Here is an 18733-nt window from a genome sequence, read left to right as displayed (position 1 = left end):
CGACAAAACTGTTGCTTTAAACTTATGGCACTTTAGAAATCTTAATGTGGAGATCTCCAAATTTATTTCTAACGAGTATTAATGTGTTTCTGGATAATAAATGATAATATGCCCTAGTGACTGATATTTCTGTCAGCAGTTTCATTTCCAGCAGATACAGATTAATTTCTATCATTTCAGGTGAACCCAGGCAGTTTCTCAGGAGCCCCGGGAGAGAGCAGGTCTGCGGGCAGAGCTCCCTGGTGGCCCTTTGCTCCCCTCCGGGGCCCCCCTTTCCCCTCTGTGGACTGACTGAGGCCTTTGCCCCTCAGCTGTGGTTTTAACTCTGCCATCACAGCACTTGCTCTTCTCTCTGCTAACTTGTGACTGAGTGGAAACTGAGAAGACCTTCCGTTCATTTCCAGCAACTTCTGTACAACCTTTGCACATTTGAGTGAGGGGGGAGAAACGATTTTATTGTCGAACGTTTGCTAAGTCCGCTTTGGAAGCAGATGTTTGAACCTTTTGTTAAATTGCTAGGGTTTGGACGTCTGAATAAAACATTACTTATATTTTAAAGTTTTAATAAAATTAGTTTTTTATTAAAAATATTTAATTAAAATTGTAAGAATTTCCAAAATTGGGATTTTATGTGTAATAAATGATAGAGCAGGCAGTCAGATTCATATATATTTAATAAATATATGTCTAACTATACCTCCTGACTTTTTAACTCAGCATTTTTAAACTTAGAAAAGTGGGGATATGTGTTTTTCAGACATAGGACCATTTCTGGAGAAATGTGTTTTGAATCACAGAAAGAAAAATTCCAAACTGATTAACTATATACTCTTTACTTTTTCCTTTATGAAGAAAGATCTTTTGTGTTCACTCTTGGATTCTTTCATTTCACTGGATCTCTATACAGCCAGTAATTGGAACATACCAGCTTATTTGTTTTCTTTTCTTCTTCAGGATAAACACTTTAAAGACATCAAAACAAAAAGTCACCCGTCTGGTTCTCCCGAACGGTGCCCCGTCTCACAGAGATGGACAGCCCCCATGGCGTCCTGGAGACGAGATGGCAAAGCAGTGACATTTTCCTTGACAGTTTTCACTTTGCAGGTTTACCCAGCTCCCCAGTCCTCTCCTTTGCTCATCTCACTGCCCACTACCAGCAGCCAAATATGCAAAAAAACGGTTGAAACCCCCCCCCCCAAAGTATTGAAGTAGAAGAGCTGCGGGAGCCTGGCGGAAGCAGCCTTCCGTGATGACGTGTTTACAGGTGTGTCTTTGCTGATCTCTAGTCCTCACTGACTGCAGTGGCCATGTCTGCCCCGTCTGTCCTGAGGCTTATTTCTCTGTATTGAACATGTCACTTCCCGGAATGTGCAGAGCGCTTCCCATTTACGGGGAGAATCTTAGCATCTTAGAACTGGCAGAGCGGTCTGAGGCTGTCTGGTCCACCTCCCACCCCATAAGACAAGTGCTTTCATGAAACTCACTCTGTGTGGAGGACGGGGTCTTACTTCTTCCGGGAACAGGCGGCCTCTGCCTGCTTAGGCTAACGGACGGCTCTCATGGTGGCGCAGCGTGACCTTTCTTGTCACACAGGGGGCCTCTCCACTTGTCCATGGCTGCCTGTCACACTCAGGCCGTCGAACTGCCCCCCGAAGCAGGAAGAGGGTCACCGTCTCAGAGCCAGGCTGTGTCGTCTTAGACCCGAGGGAAGGTCACCAGGGAGGACCCTTGCTCCCCGTCCAGGTACAAACCTGTGCTCCCTGAGCGGCGGTCCCCACTTGCTCACATAATTTGTATTGTAATATACGATAGTAGCCCTGCTGCTGAATATACGCCTTCTGACTTTAGGATTATGAGCACAAGTGCATCAGTGTACTTGTATCAGGAACAATTGACTTAAAATTTCCTTTTCATAATCAAAAGGCACTTCCTGAGCAGTTACAGGCTCGGTGCTGCCCTGTGGTTAAAACAGAGAATATTGCTTGATTTGCGTTCTGTCCTCTGGTCGAGTATAGTTTATACAGTCAGGAGACTTGGAATTACACTGTAATTATGCAGAGATGGCAAAATAAAAGGTCAAAGCTGTGCATTATTAGACATTGATGTAAAGATCATCTTAGTGATATTAAGCCTCACGTCCTTTCCGCTTTCTAGTCTGCCCTCCAGATGCTTTGAAGGGGACGGAGCCTAAAGCGTGAACTGAATGAAGCTATGAGTGATGAGTGAAGGAGAAGGCCTGTGTGCACGTGGGTGGACACGCACACACACGCTCACGCACGCGTGCACACACAGACGCCCCCCTTCCCCACGCACAGTTCCTGGGTGCTGATGCAGATGAAGCCAGCCATGCCCCTGATGTTGAAAGAGACGAGGAAAAGCCAAGTCGTGGAGGCGTCGGGTTCACCTGCTGAGGTTTCCCGGGATCCCCTGGACGTCCCTGGCAGGGACACGTCTGGTGTCGCAGAGAATCTGCACTCAGCAAGTGAAGGACGGGCACCCTGACCGACCTGTTAGAGTCGGGACTAGGAGTATCTTGGAGAAGTAGAGGTGATCTAACTATGTAAACAATTTTATGTAAATATTTGTAGTTGCTTTTGAAGTTAACACCAAAATAAATCCATGAACTAGAACTACAGAAGTAGGTTTTCTCACAGGATATTTACACAGTATGTTTATGTTGCAAATCGCAAAACAATGATAACTTTTAACCACATCTAATCATGCCTAATGTTCCCCCCCAGCTGCACTCAGACGGTGGGGTGTCGTCCGTTGTATTTATTTACCAATTCTACACGCTACAATTGGTTGTAATTTAACCCAATTTCAGAAATTATATGATATGCACAATTTTCTCTGAGGAAAGACAACTGAATTTGTTTTTAGAGTTGCCAGATGTCCAGTTTTGAACTAGGCCGTCTGGTGTCTGAGCTTTTACCCTGTGAACAAATTGGGACCAGTCTGCACACAGCTCCTCAAATGGGTTCTAGACGAGAGGCCTCCGTGGTTCCAGGGCCCAGGGCATCACGGACCCTGGGGACAGAGGGTGGCCGGCCCGATACGTCCCCGCCGGGAGACGGGCAACCCGTGGAGGAGAAACATGTTCTCATTCTCAAGTTGTGATTCATTGGAGAAAGTTTTCTTTTTTCTGGTCTATAGCAAGACTGTTTTGGGGGTAAAGAATGGCTGATAGTTTTATTTTTAAAAAACGACTGGTTGCCAGACACCAAATCTTTCTTTTTTTTGCCAGAGTTTAAAGTATTTTTTTTAATTTAAAAAATATTAACGTTCTTTTCAGTATTTTCTTGTAAAAGTAAAATGTCTGGCAGTGCTTAGTTAAATTAAATATACACATACTCATTTACACAGCAATTCTGCTCCTGGGCTTGTGCACCAAAGAAATCACACCTGATTTCTCCTCCTCACACAGGCGTCCAGGTGGCTTGGCTGTCCTTCCGGGGGCAGCTGCAGGGGCGGTGGTGTTAGAGGCGTGGTGCTGGTTACAAATGAGGAAGACCATCTTTACATTCTTACATACGGTGAAATACATGCATACGAAGCTCATAAAAGACGGGGGCCCTTTAAACTCATTAGTCTGCTGTGTGCAGGGGAAGGCGGGGGCATGGGTGGGAGGATTGGACAGAAGGAGACATTTGAGAAATGGGCCGGTCAGTGATGACCACGCACCCCGAGCGCACGGCACTCAGTGCCCCGAACCTTCGGCTGAAAACGCAAAGCACAGGTGCCCGCTTGGCACCTGGGCCCGAGGCGGATGTGCCGCGTCCTGTTGGATCCCGGCTTCCAGTTTCTGGCCGAGTTCAGCTTGCAGAGGCAGCGGCTGCTGGCGGTTCGGAACAGTTCGTTGTATAGTGTTGCAGCCTCATTTCTGGGCACGTGCAAAGTCCAGTTCTGTTTTTACAACAATGGGCTTGTGCTCTGCCTCTTGCCCGGCACTTTGCTTTTTCTCTTACGTGCACGCACGTGCTGTTATACACACACACTACTTACTGCCCCGTCCCCCTTTCTTTCCTTCCTGGACCCTGTTCGTTGGGAGCCGGGAGCCACTTTGAAATACGAGGCAATTAGCCCAACAGGGCTGCTCAGAGTTCCACCTTCAGCTGCCCGTCGTCATTAGCTGCATTAGCATCTTTACACGTCAAGGTTTTCCAGTGGTTCCCTTCCTTTCTGTGACCGTGGTGATGCCGTCCTCACCGTGACGGGTGACAGACGTTGCCTGTAAAAACACCTGGGTCTCACGTTTCTATGTGGAATACTTTGAATTACACATCCATTTTATTTCATTATTCTCAGATAATCAATGTTTTAATTTCTTCCTAAGTCAGTTTTGTCATTTTTCCCCTGGGAGAAGTATAATACATTTCAAATGTATTGACAAAACTTGTTAGGAGTATTCTCCGATGAACTTTTAGCACTTCTGCTCTCTCTGGAGCTCTGACTGCAGGAGGCCAAGGCCTGGAAGGGCCGGTCTGTGGCCTGAACTCCCAGGGGGGCTCCTGTCTCTCCCTGGAGCCCACGACGAGCTGGGGAAGCTGCTGGCCTTCTGCTGGGCCTGGGCTCCTCCCCCAGGGCCCGCCTCTGGGGAGTCGGGCTTTCTGCTGGTTTCTTAACGTGAGTCCCCACCTCCCTCCTGCCGAGCCCGTCAAGGTCAAGACCACCCGCAATGGTGGATCCCCTCCCCCCGACCCCCCAGGAGCCAGCGACTCCAGAGCTGTGCTTCCCATTCCCGTTCCCACTTCATTTCTGGCTACAGGAAGTTTCCTTGCTCTCTTCACAGCTTATTCATACATCAGAAACAGTGCTGCGTGTATTTTACCCTTTTTTTTGTAATGAGGGTTTTCTGTGTTTGCCATGTAACCTGAAAGAGGGTTCTTTCTCCCAGCTCATAGGTGAGTTTGGATACAGAACTTTGTACCCATGGTAATTCCCGCCGGAAATTTGAGGATTCTCTTCCGTGGTTTTCTGGCCTCTTTGACGCTAAGAGACTGCTGCCATTCTACTGTGGTTCCTCTGTGTGTTGTCTGTCTTTTCTCTCTGAAGCTCTAATAATTTTCTCTTTACCTTGATGTCTTCAGCTCCACTGGGTTGTGTCTGTACGTGGATTTAAAGGAAATCATCTATGCGGTCCTGGATAGGGTTTCTTCCCTCATTCTTGCATGTTCTCACCCGTTACCTCTGAGTGTTGCTTCTCTGCCCTTCTCTCTATTCTGTCCCCATGGAAATCCTTCTGGAAAGGAGTTTCTTTTTCCATATACCTCTCAATTTCTAATTTGTATTCCTCATCTCATAACTACAGTAAATCCTGGAACAGGCGCTCTGATTTATCTTCTAATTCCAGCTACATATAGGCTAGTATTTAATCTAGCTGCAGAGATTCTTTCTGATTCTTTTCAATATCTACTCAGTATTTTTTCTTACTTTTTATTTCAATGGTACTCCTTCATGAATTTCTTTGACATGTATATTTAATTAAAATATGGAAAAGTGCAAATAACACAGAAAGTCATTTCTGGGACAGTGAGGCCTCACTTTGTGAGCTGTCACACCCATTCACTGGGGTCACGTTGAGCATTTCCTCTATGTGTACATAATTCAGCGTTCAGTGATGTCTAATCTACACGCTGGTGTTTCTCATATATATTCTCATTATACAAGGGTTTCTTTTAGCTCTTAATATGTTTCATTAGATCTGAAATGCAAACATTTATTCAACAAATGTTTATTTATTTACTAAGTGCCAGGCACAGTGCAATCCATTCAATTTTATCTCCTAATTTTAACACTGTTTTATTGAGTCAGTCACCTGATTACTTTGCATTATATAATGCAATTGTGGAGAATTTTCTTGTTTACTTGGTATGTGTGTGTGTGTGTCTGTGTGTGTGTTTGGAATTTTTATCTTTTGGTTGGTAAAGTCTTTCTTTTTAAAAATAAATTCATTTTTTCTGATCTATGTTACATAGTTGCCATGACATTTGGTAGCTCTGTCCTGACATTTTGGTCACTCTTCTGTATGAAGGTAACTGTTACCACTCTCTTTCCATAAGGCTGCTCTAACTTCTCTTCGTGAGGACCTGGCAGTGAAATGTTGGTTGGGAGGAGGGGGAGGCTCTGCTGAAGAGCTGGGTGGTCTTCGTTAGAAAATGTAGGCCCTAGTCCTTCTTCTGAGGCACTGGTAAATGTACACACTGGGGTCTCACCCTTACCCAATTAAAAATACGTTTTATTGTGGTAAGAACACTTAACACGAGATCCGCCCTTTCAGCAGAGTTTGGAGTGCACACAACGTTGTTGACCGTAGGCATCTCTCTACAGTTCATTCATCTGCTGAACTGAAACTCTGTGCTCCATTTCCCTTCCCCCAGTCCTGGAAACCACCATCCCGTAATTTGAGTCTATGAATTTGACTATATTAGATACAGCGTATAAGTGGAATCATGCATATTTGTCTTTGTGACTGACTTTCTCATTGAGTGTGATGCTCTCAAGGTCCATCCGTGTTGTAGCCTGTGTCAGGATTGTCTTCCTTTTAATGAATAGTATTTCATTGTGTGTATGGACCACTTTTATTTATCCATCATCTCTTGATGGACACTTAGCTTGTTCCCGCATCTTGGCTATTGTGAAGTGCTTCAATGAACATGGGGTACCAATATCTCTTTAAGATCCTGATTTCAACTCTTTTGGATAAATACCTACAAGTGGGACTGCTGGACCATATGATTGTTCTATTCTTAATTATTGAGGAACCTCCATACTGTATTCCACAGTGGCTGCACCATTTTGCATTCCCACCAACAGTGCACAAGGATTTCAATTTCTCCACATCCTCACCAAAGCTTGTTGGCTTTTGTTTTTTTGATAATAACCATCTTGAAGGTGTGAGAGATGGTATCTCCTTGTGCTTCTGATATCTGGTATCTCCTTTGCATTTCCTTGATGTTTAGTGACATGGAGCATTTTTCACATACCTGTTGGCCATTTGTATATTTTCTTTGAAGAAATGTCTATTCAAGTCCTTAGCCCATTTATTTATTTATTTTTGAATTTTATTTATTTTTTTATACAGCAGGTTCTTATTAGTCATCCATTTTATACACATCAGTGTATTCAAGTCAATCCCAATCTCCCAATTCATCACACCACCACCCCACCCCACACCCCGCCGCTTTCCCCCCTTTGGTGTCCATACGTTTGTTCTCTACATCTGTCTCTCTATTTCTGCCCTGCAAACCGGTTCATCTGGTACCATTTTTCTAGGTTCCACATATATGCGTTAATATACGATATTTGTTTTTCTCTTTCGGACTTACTTCACTCTGTATGACAGTCTCTAGATCCATCCACGTCTCTACAAATGACCCAGTTTTGTTCCTTTTATGCCTTAGCCCATTTTTAAAACCAGTTATTTGTTTTTTAGCTATTGAGTTGTAGGAGTTCCTTATATATTCTGGATATTAACCCCTTATCAGCTATATGGTTTGGAAATATTTCCCCCATTCTGGAGGTTGCCTTTTCATTCTGTTGTTTTCCTTTACTGTGTAGAAGCTTTTTAGTTTGACGTAGTCTCATTTGTGTATTTTTGTTTTTATTGCCTTTGCTTTTATATCATATCCAAGAAATCATTGCCAAGACCAGTGTCATAAAGATTTCCCTCTATGTTTTCTTCTAGAAGTTCCACAGTTTCAGGTCTAAAGTTTAAGTCTTTAATCTATTTTGAGTTGATTTTATGTGTGTCATAAGATAAAAGTACAATTTGATTCTGTCGCATGTGGATATCTAGTTTTCCCAGCACTAGGGACAGGCCTTTCCCCCTTGAGTATTTTTGGTACCTTTGTTGAAGATCAGTTGACCTTGTATGTATGGACTTATTTCTGGGCTGTCTATTCTGTTCCATCCATCTATATATCTGTTTTCTGCCAGTACCAAACTATTTTGATTACTGTAGCTTTGTAATATACTTTGAAGTCAGGAAGTGTGATGCCCCCGGCTTTGTTCTTCTTTCTTAGGATTGATTTGGCTATTCATGATCCTTTCTGGTTCCACATGAATTGTACAATTTATTTCTGTAAAAAATGCATTGGGATTTTGACAGCGATTGAATTGAGTCTCTAGATAGCTTTGGATAGTGTGGACATTTCGACAATATTGTTTTCCAGTCCACAAACACAAGATGTATTTCCACTTGTTTGTGTCTTTAATTTTTTTCATCAATGTTTTGTAGTTTCCAATATACAAGTCTTTCACCTCCTTAGTTTACTGTATACCTAAGTATTTTATTCTTTTTGGTGCTATTATAAATGGGATTGCTTTTATAATTTCCTTTTCAGAAAGTTTGTTTTTAGTGTATAGAAATGGAACTGATTTTTGAATACTGATTTTATATCCTGCAACTTTACTGAATTTATGTAATAGTACTAACAGATTTTTTAGTGGTGTCTTTAAAGTTTTCTGTATATGAGGTAATGTTATTTACAAAGAGAGACAGTTTTACTTCTTCCTTTCCAATTTGGATACCTTTTATATCTTTTTCTAATTGCTCTGGCTGGAACCACCAGTATTTTGTTGAATAGAAGTGTTGAGATTGGGCATCCTTGCCTCATTCCTGATCATAGAGGAAAAGCTTACGGTTTTTCACCGTTGAGTGTGATGTTAGTTGTGAGCTTTTCATTTATGGTCTTCATTATGTTAAGGTACTTTTCTTTTATTCCTAGTTTTTGAGAGTTTTTATTCATGAAAGGGTGTTGAATTTCATCAAATCCTTTTTTTTCTTTTATTGAAAAGATTGTGTGATTTGTATCCTTTATTCTGTTAATGTGGTATAGCACATTAATTGATTTTTGTGTGTTGAACCATCCTTGCTTCCCAGGGATAGATCCCACTTGGTCATGGTGTTTGATCGTTTTAATGTGCTATTGAATTCAGCACCTTTTGCTAGTATTCTGTTGAGGATTTTTGCATGTATTCATCAGGAATATTGGCCTGTAATTTTCTTTTCTTGTAATGTTTTTGTCTGACTTTGGTATCAGGGTAATGCTGGCCCCATAAAATGAGTTTGGAAGTATTCATGCCTTTTCAATGTTTCAAGAGAGTTTGAGAAGAATTGCCATAAATTCTTTAAATGTTTGGTAGAATTCACCAAAAGCCATCTGGTCCTGGGATTTTCTTTGCTGGGAGGTTTTTGTTTATTGATTCAATCTCCATACTAGCTGTAGATCTGTTTAGAGTTTGTATTTCTTCATGATTCAGTCTTGAAAGGTTGTATATTTCTAGAAGTGTATCCATTTCTTCTAGTTTGTTGGTGCATAATCGTTTATGAGAGTCTCTTATGGCCCTTTGTATTTCTGTGACATCATTTGCAATGTCTCTTTTTTCGTTTCTGGTTTTATTTATTTGTTTTCTCTCTTTTTTTTCTTGGTTAGTCTAGCTAAGAGTTTGTCAATTTTGTTTATCTTTTCAAAAAACCAACTCAGTTTCACTGATTTTTTTCTATTGTTTTCCTATTTTCTATTTAATTTATTTCTGCTGTAATCTTTGCTATCTTTTTCCTTCTACTAACTTTGGGCTTAGTTTGTTCTTTTTTATTTTTCCTAGCTCCCTGAAGTGTCAGGTTCACACAATTTTTAGTATTTGTTCAGACGGGGAAAGGACAAGAAGTAAACTCCCCTACAGTTTACTTATCTTCTGATTCTGAGGTAGTACTGAACATTCTAAATAAATTTTTGATTCACCTATTTGACTTCTTTCAAGGAGAGAGAAAAAGAGGTAGGTTAGGATTAGTTGCTGAGCTTTGATGCTTTATTCCACAGTTGTATGTTTCTTTTATTGGTTGCCAGATTTTGAAGTTTATAGGATTAAATTATTCTGTGAATAGTTTTTTAAGTTGTGGTAATAACAGAGAACATGAGACCTACCCTCTTATCAGATTTTTAAGTGTACAGTATTACCAACTGTAAACTGAAATGCAGTCAGCCAGTCTCTAGAAATTGTTCGCCTTGTATGACTGAAGTTTTGTCAGTCATACAAATCGCCATTCCCCATTTCCCCCTCCTGCAGCCCCTGGAAACCACCATTCAGCTTTCTTCTTCTGTCGGTTTGACTATTTTAGATTCCTCCTTGAAGTGGAATCATGCAATGTTTGTTCTTCTGTAACTGGCTTATTTCACTGAGCATAATATCCTTAAAGTTCATCCGTGTTGTTGCAAATGGCAGGGTTTCCTTCTTTTTATTGGCTGAGTAATATTCCAATTTCATGTATCTACCACATTCTCTTTATCCATTCATTTGTTGATGGACATTTAGGTTGTAGGGAATTTTTGTGTAGGTATAGAATGGGGAGACTTTGCAATGTGATTTCAATTCACTAAATTGGCACCAGAAGCAAGGATCCGCCAGTACCCTGGGTGGAGCTTGAGTAGCCACGGCTGGTGGACAGAGAGACTCAGACTTGTGTCACAGACAGGCAGCGCATCATGGGATTTTGGTTTCTTGTGGACAGCCAGGTCTGCCTCTTGTTTAGGTCTGGGACCTGCTATTTTGACTCCTGTTGCTTGAGCCATTGTCAAAACCCCAACTCCTGTGATTCCCCTGTGCACTGCAGTCTCAAATCCTACTTACTGCTCTGTGTTCCTGCTTCCTTTAATGCTTTGTTCCATGCTTTAGAGATTGGCTCTCAATACTTTATATTCTATCCAGCATTTCCATCTGTTCAGAGAGGAGCAGGGGGATTTCAATCTGTGCTTTATCTGCCATCTCAACCCCAGAATAAGCCTCACAGACATAAACTACCTGGAGTCACAAGACAGAACCAGGGCTGGGAAATAATCGATGTTAATCGATATATTACACTCAAACTATTCACGCATAAAATAAAACTTAGAGAATGAAGGAAATGTACAGATGAATACACAGGACAGGAAAATGAAGCGCTAGCCTCAGGTCTGGCCCTGTCACTAAGCCTGGATCAGAACCAGAATAATAATGAGAGAAAACAAGTCGAAAGGAATTGTTTTTCAGGCGAAAGGAAAAAACATTCTGCAGCCCGAGTGGAGCGGATTTGTACCATCCAAGCACGAAGCACGGCAGGAGAAGAGAGAAACGATCATGAAACCACCTAAGTTTTTACAGAAAGCCAGATGTTCTTGATGGAAATATTTACCTACTATAATTGGGCCTTTAGGATACATTTCTGCTCTTTGTTGGAAGAAACGATACCTAAATGTGGTGAATAAATATCACACCACACCCTTCTTTGAAAAAGTACTTTTGTGATTTAAGGATGAGACTTTAAAAGGACACTCATAAGCATCTCACAAATTTTAAAAGGATGCATGCATCTTACTATGGTTTTTAAGCTTTTTAGACTTTGATTTGACCATTGCTTGAGACCTGGGAATGTTCATAAGAAAATTAATGACTAAAAATCTTCTCAGAGCTACAGAATAAAGTTATGAAGGACTCCGAGCAGACAGTTATACATATCGAACATTGCATTTTAAAGTCATGAGAGCAAATTTGTTTACATCTTTGTTTAATGGGATGTACACAGGCATGGAGAGGTAGACATGACAGTCAAATGATTATTCGACTGAATTAATTCACTTTACAGACAATAAACAGAGGCCCTGGAGGAACCACGTAATTTCTGTATGTTATGTGGTCAGTGAAAACATCAAGCTCTTCTGTGGGCAAACAACCTTGTTAATATCTTAATATTAATTTCTTTTTGCCCACTTTCATTCTTTATCTCATCATCATGGACGTTACTTTTAGCACTCACGTATGTCAGAGAGCTCTCCAGGTCAGTGTCCGCATTCTCTCCTTGCAGGGTGTGAAGGCGCCGCCCCGCTTGAGCTCTCTCTGCCCTTGGGTTCTGCGGTACCACGTTTTCTCGATTCTTCTCCGTTTCCAGCCACTCCTTGTATGTGTTTCAGCTGGGGCCCCTTCGTAAGCTCTTCTGAAATACAGGCATCCCCAGGCTGTGTCTTTAGATTCTCCTTCTGTAACCCAGTTTCTTCTCGGGGAATATTCACTTCCACCTCCTAGTGATCTGTTCTCTGCAGATGACTCACAGAGCTTCACGTGCAGCCCCAGTAGATGTTTGAGCTTAAATCCTGTGGAATCTCTGTGTGTCCCCCCCCAATCTAGTCTTCCTCAGGGACAGCTTCCTCTCCCGCCCTCAGGGCTTGATTAACGCCACCACCAGCGAGGGGAGAAACCCTCTGATCATATTCAACTCTTCCCTGTCCTTTGCAGAACTCGCCAATTTCTATTTATTTATTTAAATTGTATTGAAGTATAGTTGATTTACAATGTTGTGTTAATTTCTGCTGTACAGCAAAGCGATTCAGTTATATATATATACATATATATATACACACACACACATATATATATTCTTTTTCATATTCTTTTCCATTATGGTTTATCACAGGATATTGAATGTAGTTCCCTGTCCTATACAGTAGGACCTTGTTGTTTATTCACCCTATATATAATAGTTTGCATCTGCTAATCCCAAACTATCCAGTTTCTTGATCTTTGTCAGCTCCATTCATCAAATACACCTTATATCCTATCTTTAATCTACAATATTGCTTCCTTAGCCTGAATTTTTACTGGGCCTGATAGAATCACAATCTTCAGTCTCCCCTCTCCCAATCCATAGTCTTTATGTCACCAACGTTCTTTCTAAAATGCAGGTTGAAGCATGATTTCCATTGCTACACAGGGAAGAGCAGACACCTTACCATGGATCTCAAAGCTCTCTATACAATCAGCCCACCTGCAATTCCAACCTAGTCTCCATTACCCACACCTTCTACAAGCACGCTATTCTAGAACTAAATATTTCCTGCCTTTCTTCCTTCATTAATTCATGCTAGTGTGATTTAGTAAGTACTATGAGTACAAAACTTATGCTTTCCTAAATATCCAAAATTTCTCTGAACAAGTATTACTTTGATAATCATGAGAAACTAGTTAAAAACCTGCATAAAATGGTGGAAACAGGCAAGAAAACAGAGAATTAGGATATCGTCTGTTAGGTGTTAAGACAGAGGGACGCGTAGCATACTAGAGGGGCTTGCAGGTCGTGAGCCACGTGCAGACTGAGGGTCGGGAGGTGTAGATGGGTCTGTCCAGACTTCCAGAAAGAGGAGGCACCCGATTACGGTCCAATTCACGTGGAGGGAACCAGTGCAGAGGTAGATGCGGATGATGGAGAGACAGCCCTGAGAACAGAAGGGGGTGGTCCGGCCCGTGGAAGCAGGAGGCAAGACAGAGATGCAGGCATGGTATCAGCTAGGAAGGCTTGCAGCTCAGCTAAGATGAGAGCCATAAGCACTGATGACAACTAATTGTCTCGTATACTGAAACTTCTGGAGGTGGGTAGTTCAAGGGTTGGAAAATGAACGTCACAATCCGTCAAGGACCTACACCCCTCTGTCCTTCTGAACGGCCGTCCTGATTGTGTGGGCTTCTCGTCCTTGGCCTCATTGTCACATGTGTTATACTTCTCACGTTTACACTGTGTTACCAAAATGTCCAAAATTTCAGTGAATTAAAACAACAAAAGTTTATTTCTTATTCACATTATGTTGTCCTCAGGTTTTCACTCCAGGATACACATTTGAGGAACAGCCTCAGTCTGGAACATGCTATCCTCATGACAGAAGTCGAATTGTGAAACGGTCTCTACAGCTCACAGGGGATGGGGTGTCCGCCACGTTCCATGGTCCAGAGCATCCTGGGTGGCATCCAAGCATCCAGGTGGTGAACACCCTCTTCTCACAGGGGGTTGCACGGCAACCAGAAGGGGTAGCATTTCCTCTAACAGGAAGACAGCGAGTTGGATGCTGTAGTAAAATCTATCGCACCTTTTAAGATTGCACAACTTCTGCACAATATTACCTTAAAAACCCGGGACGAGAATTGGAATAAGGGGCAATATTTCTCCCCATGCTTCTTTATGTTGACAAGCAATTCGTGTTTGCCTTGAATGGTATTATAGTTTGATGTTATTCTCATTAGTAAGTCAACAAAAGTTTCTCAAAAAAGGTGTCAGAAAAACGGTACGATTTTGATACGGCAAATTTCTAAGAAAATAACAAAAGACAAAGAAATATCTATTATTCATTGCCCAAATTCCTGCAGAATTTGTTTGTGCCAATTCCCAAAGCACAGCGATCTTCCGGGCCTCCTCAGTTTTCCCTGCCTTTTCCCCACAATCGGCCACTGTCGAGCTCTCTGGAGAAACGCGATTCTTGGTGGTGAGTTCTCAGCATGAAATGAGTCTCTGAACTGCTGAGCACTGGCTGGCTTCCAAGCTGCTGGTTAGTACATGCTGGAGGATGTAAACCCCAGCACTCTCTCCCTGGACCATAATTTTTCTATTAACCTGGAGTAATGAGATCTACAGACTGGGTCCAGCATAAACTGGTAAAGACTCCCTTTGGTAGCCAAGAAACTCATCAGTACCTCAGTGGTTTTAAATTTAAAGATGGGACAGGCCTAACCTGTGGATCTTTTTCTACACCATCTGAAGACATCAGATTGTATCGCATTATTTCCCCTAAATATTCTGCAGTATTCTTCGCCAGTCAAATTACACTGTCAACTTCATGATGCTCTAAATTTGCCTGAATTCTTAAAACCGAGGATGTGTCCATTCAGGAAGCTTCATGAAGACTTTGGGCCACTCCACATGGGAGTGTTTTTGTCTGCAGACAGACATCTCACTGTTATTTTGAAAAACAGTCCATCATGTGATTTTGACCACGACATAGGCAGAATATCTTAGGATTGTTAAGTGAACATTAAATATAAAACCATCTTGGAGGCTGCCATGGATTTTGAGCCTGAAAGGTGTGAAGGTAAGCAAAGATCATCCCGGGCACCTGCCCAGTGCCCTTCATTCCACGTTGACCTTTAATCGGGAAGGGAGCCCACGAGACAGAGGACACGTGAGGCTGAGTCAAGATTCAGGCCCCTTGATCGAGAAGGGGTTGGGATGCCAGAGGGTGAGATGCATTAAAAATGCACAAAGCATTTAATTAGAGGGGAGGAATTTCAAAACGCCCATTTTTGTGCCTTGAAATAAAGTAAATCGAAGCAATTGTTTGCACTGAAATCCTTCTCGCTTTCAAATCTGTAGCATCGTGGACAAAGAGTAACACCGAAAGGAGGGGATGTTTTCCGTCCGTGCTTCCTCAGTTCTCTGTGCTGCTCACAACGCTCTCGATGCGGCTACTTCTTAGCATATGAGACAGAATGGCGAAATCTTTCTCTAGGAAATCATGCCAAGAGTTTTGAGCAAAGCGTATTAGTCATATTTTTTAAAAGACTGTTGTGAAGTGCTTCCAAGTGGGGAAGATTTAAAATCTTATAACCAAACCCAGGTGTGCACTTATACGACCAATTTTTTTTATTACAGTGAAGGGAAATAAGAATCACTGAAGTTCATAGTTGACCATAAAATCTCTAATTTTAGTTTTTATATAATTATCTTGCTTTCCAGTATTTTGCAAGAATTATTGAATATCAGTGAACCAGAATTTGATGGACTTGACATTCTTCCTTTGACCCTGCATACCTTCTGTTTATAACCCATGATGAAATGATGGCTCCAGAGGAGGCTCTACATGCTAAACTGTCTTTCCATTTGTCCATCCAACAATCCATCTTCTACCTTCTATCTCTCTTTATTTAGGGAGGCACTGAAGCTCAGAGCAGGCCTCAAGATCCAGACAAAATCTGTCTTTAACCTTGGTTTGAGTCTCAGCCTTTAGAAGACAAAACAGAAAATGCGCTTCTAGTATCATTTCTGACCTTCTGTGTGGTCAGTGATACAGGTGATCGTCACACCTAGAGGCTTGACAAGGTCTGTAACACTTACGAGGCATTCATATTTATTGCTAGTGTCTGAATATTCACTCTCAGATAAAAGTGCCATTCAAAGATGTAACTCGGAGTAAACCAATATCCTTACAATATCCTTTATAGGTTGAAACTGTAGGGCTCAGTAAAGCACAAATGCATGTTTATAACTGCAAAAGTAAACTGCTTTAACAATTAATGATTATTGTGTACAAGGCTGTTTGTCCCCTCATGCAGGCAATGGTCTCTGGTCCAGCTTCTATCAACATAAAAGTAGTCGTTTACGCCTGCGTCTCTCTCCGTTGGTTCTGAACCCGGGGGTGTGTTGAATTCTTGACTAAGAGCAGATGCGTTTGGTGGCCCCCAACCCCTAACTCCATGGGCTGAGATCTTGGTGGTCTCCTGACCTGTTACTTCAGTTTTGTTCCCCTTATATTATGGGATCTGTATCCACAAAACAAACGGTCGTGTACCTGAGCTGATTTTAGCCGGTGTCTGTTCCTGCACCTACACTTGAGACAGGAAGCCAAGTGCCTTTTATTTCATGGAGCAACTCTGGTTCTTCATGAGCTCTACTCAGTGGTGATGAGAACGGTGATTTCCGATGGATTGAAAAGGACTCTAAAACCTGGAAAAGGAGGTAACTTTACCAAGGTCACGTGAAGGAGCCTAGAAAAGGAGTCGAAAAGGGGGGCTCTGGAAAGAGGTGTATCTGACCCCGGTCACCGGCTGTGTGTGAGCCCACAGACAGTCCAGGGCCCGCGGCCGCTGGGGCCATGGCCATGCAGTCAGCTCGGGGCTGAAGGCTCTCAGTCTAAGGGTTAAAGGAACAGGTTTCAGGGATAATAACTTAATTTCTTCACTTAGCTTTAAAAACCCTAATATATTTTGTGTAATGGCAATCCTTGTAGGAACTTACAGACGTAAAGAGGGCTTTATGTTAGCTTTGTTACTCCAGGTGTCTTTACTTCAAGTGGTGGAGAGCTGGCAAGTTCCAAAATGAACTTTTATTTATTTCAGTTGGACCTGTCCAGGATTTCTATTTCAAACTATTAAAAGATAATGTAACCCTTGCTATAGCCGTGCAGTCTCGTAAAGGCAAACTCCAAGAGTCAGGTACTGAATGTATTTTTCTCGACTGGGTTATAACAATTAAGGTTTTGGGGAGGGTCAGAAAATAGCACTTTCCCCCCTTCTGTGTTTGGAACCAAGTGAGAGATAAGGCCCAGGAGACGCTCGGGTGGAAATCAAAATTCCAGGTGTGCTGCTGAGAGCGCGGGAGGGGCCCCTGCCTGCACGCCGAGCACCTGCTCACCCCAGGCGCTGGACGTGCGGCAGGAGGTTCTGACGGCTACGGGGCAGCGGCGCAAGCTCTTACCCTGCTGGTCAGTTCCTCCCCGAACTCACCGGTCTGAGGACCGTCGGGCAGGGCAAGTGAGGGCCGGCAGCACATCAGCACTGCCGAGCGGCCTCAGAAACCCGGGTGCCCGGGGCCCACTCTCCACGAGTGACGTTTCTGCGGGTGAGACCCGGGCACGAGCATTTCTCAAAGCTGTGCCCCGAGCCCAGCGTCCAGCCAGGGCTGCGATGGACTCTCCGCGGGGGACACAGGCCGGGGGTACCCCACCTGGGCCTCACCCAGAGAGACCGACTGAGCCAGGGCTTCCTTCAGGCGCTGTCTTGGGTCCTGCCATTTTCCTTTCAAGGTTTTCTCCTTAAATAAATCCAGTGTATTTTAAAACTTTTTATTTTGAGATAATTGTAGATTTACATGCAGTTGTAAGAAATAGTGCGGAGAGATCCAGGCACTTTCCCCCCAGTTCCCCTGGGTATGGGGCGGGGGACATCCTACAAGACCACAGCATGACACCCCAGCCAGGAAATGGACTCTGGTGCGACCCCGGGTCTCGCCCGCTGTCACTGGCTCTACCTGCTCTGTCCTGGGTGTGCACTGAGCCCCACCACGAGTGCAGGGTCCTGAGACACAGTCAGGACACAGAGCAGAGCGGTTCTGCCCCAGGACCTTTGTGCTGCTCTTCAGAGACGCAGCCAACTCCCAGCCACCCGTCCCGGACTCCTACGACCGCAGACCTGCTCTCCATCTCTGTAATTTTGTTATTTCAAGGTGTTATATACATGGAATGACACAGTATGTGATCTTCTGAGACTATTTTCACTGAACATATTTCCTTTGAGATCCATCCGAACTGTTAAATGTATTAATACTTTGTTCCTCTCTATTGCTGAGTAGTGTTCCATGGTACGGATGTACCACCATTTGGTTTATTATACCCCCATTAAAGGACATCTGGGTTGTTTCCAATTAAAAAAGCAACATGTATTTGGCATCTATATTAGTCAGCAAGACTCCACGTGGTTGCCTCAAACTTGCCCCTGTTTTGGTACTTTCTTATCCTCCGTGTCTGCCCTGTGACTTCCCTCTGTTCCTACCAGCATTGCTGGCCACTTTAAAGGAAGAATCTTTTTCTAAAATCTGAGGTAAAACTCTTCTTTGACCTCAGGATAATTGCTCATTTTCTCTTCGCTCCATTTTCCCTTCTATATATGGAATGAGCGTTTCTACTTCTTGTGTTGAAAAGGTTAATGCAATCACTTCTGTTTACACAGCCGAGAAGAAAAGTGTGATAAAGATTATGCTGACATCCCTGCGTGAGCTGGGGTTCCAGGGACTGGAGACCAGCGCCCCCCGCGCCCCCCCCCCCTTCCTGGGATCACTTAGTTCCCAGAACCTTGTCTTTCCAGGACTTGGCGCTCGGACTTTGTGCAGGCACAGACCACTTAGTTCAAGTTGGCAGGTGCCCCAGATGGTTCATTATCAGCT

General features: G+C 43.0%; 1 long non-coding RNA gene across 1 annotated transcript in view; it reads left to right on the top strand.

Moving 5' to 3' along the window:
* Positions 1-13859, top strand: part of LOC137774243 (uncharacterized) — a 90353-nt gene extending 76494 nt beyond the window's left edge. Inside the window, exons 4-7 of the long non-coding RNA XR_011075799.1 lie at positions 1105-1264; positions 1594-1743; positions 2155-2547; positions 13624-13859. This is a non-coding gene — a long non-coding RNA (uncharacterized lncRNA). The remainder of the gene's footprint in view (positions 1-1104; positions 1265-1593; positions 1744-2154; positions 2548-13623) is intronic.
* Positions 13860-18733: the final 4874 nt, after the last annotated feature.

The sequence above is a fragment of the Eschrichtius robustus genome, chromosome 12 (assembly GCF_028021215.1).
Source record: "Eschrichtius robustus isolate mEscRob2 chromosome 12, mEscRob2.pri, whole genome shotgun sequence".
Taxonomy (NCBI): domain Eukaryota; kingdom Metazoa; phylum Chordata; class Mammalia; order Artiodactyla; family Eschrichtiidae; genus Eschrichtius; species Eschrichtius robustus.
Note: the sequence above shows the minus strand (reverse complement) of the source record. Positions and strands in the feature narration are given on the sequence as shown.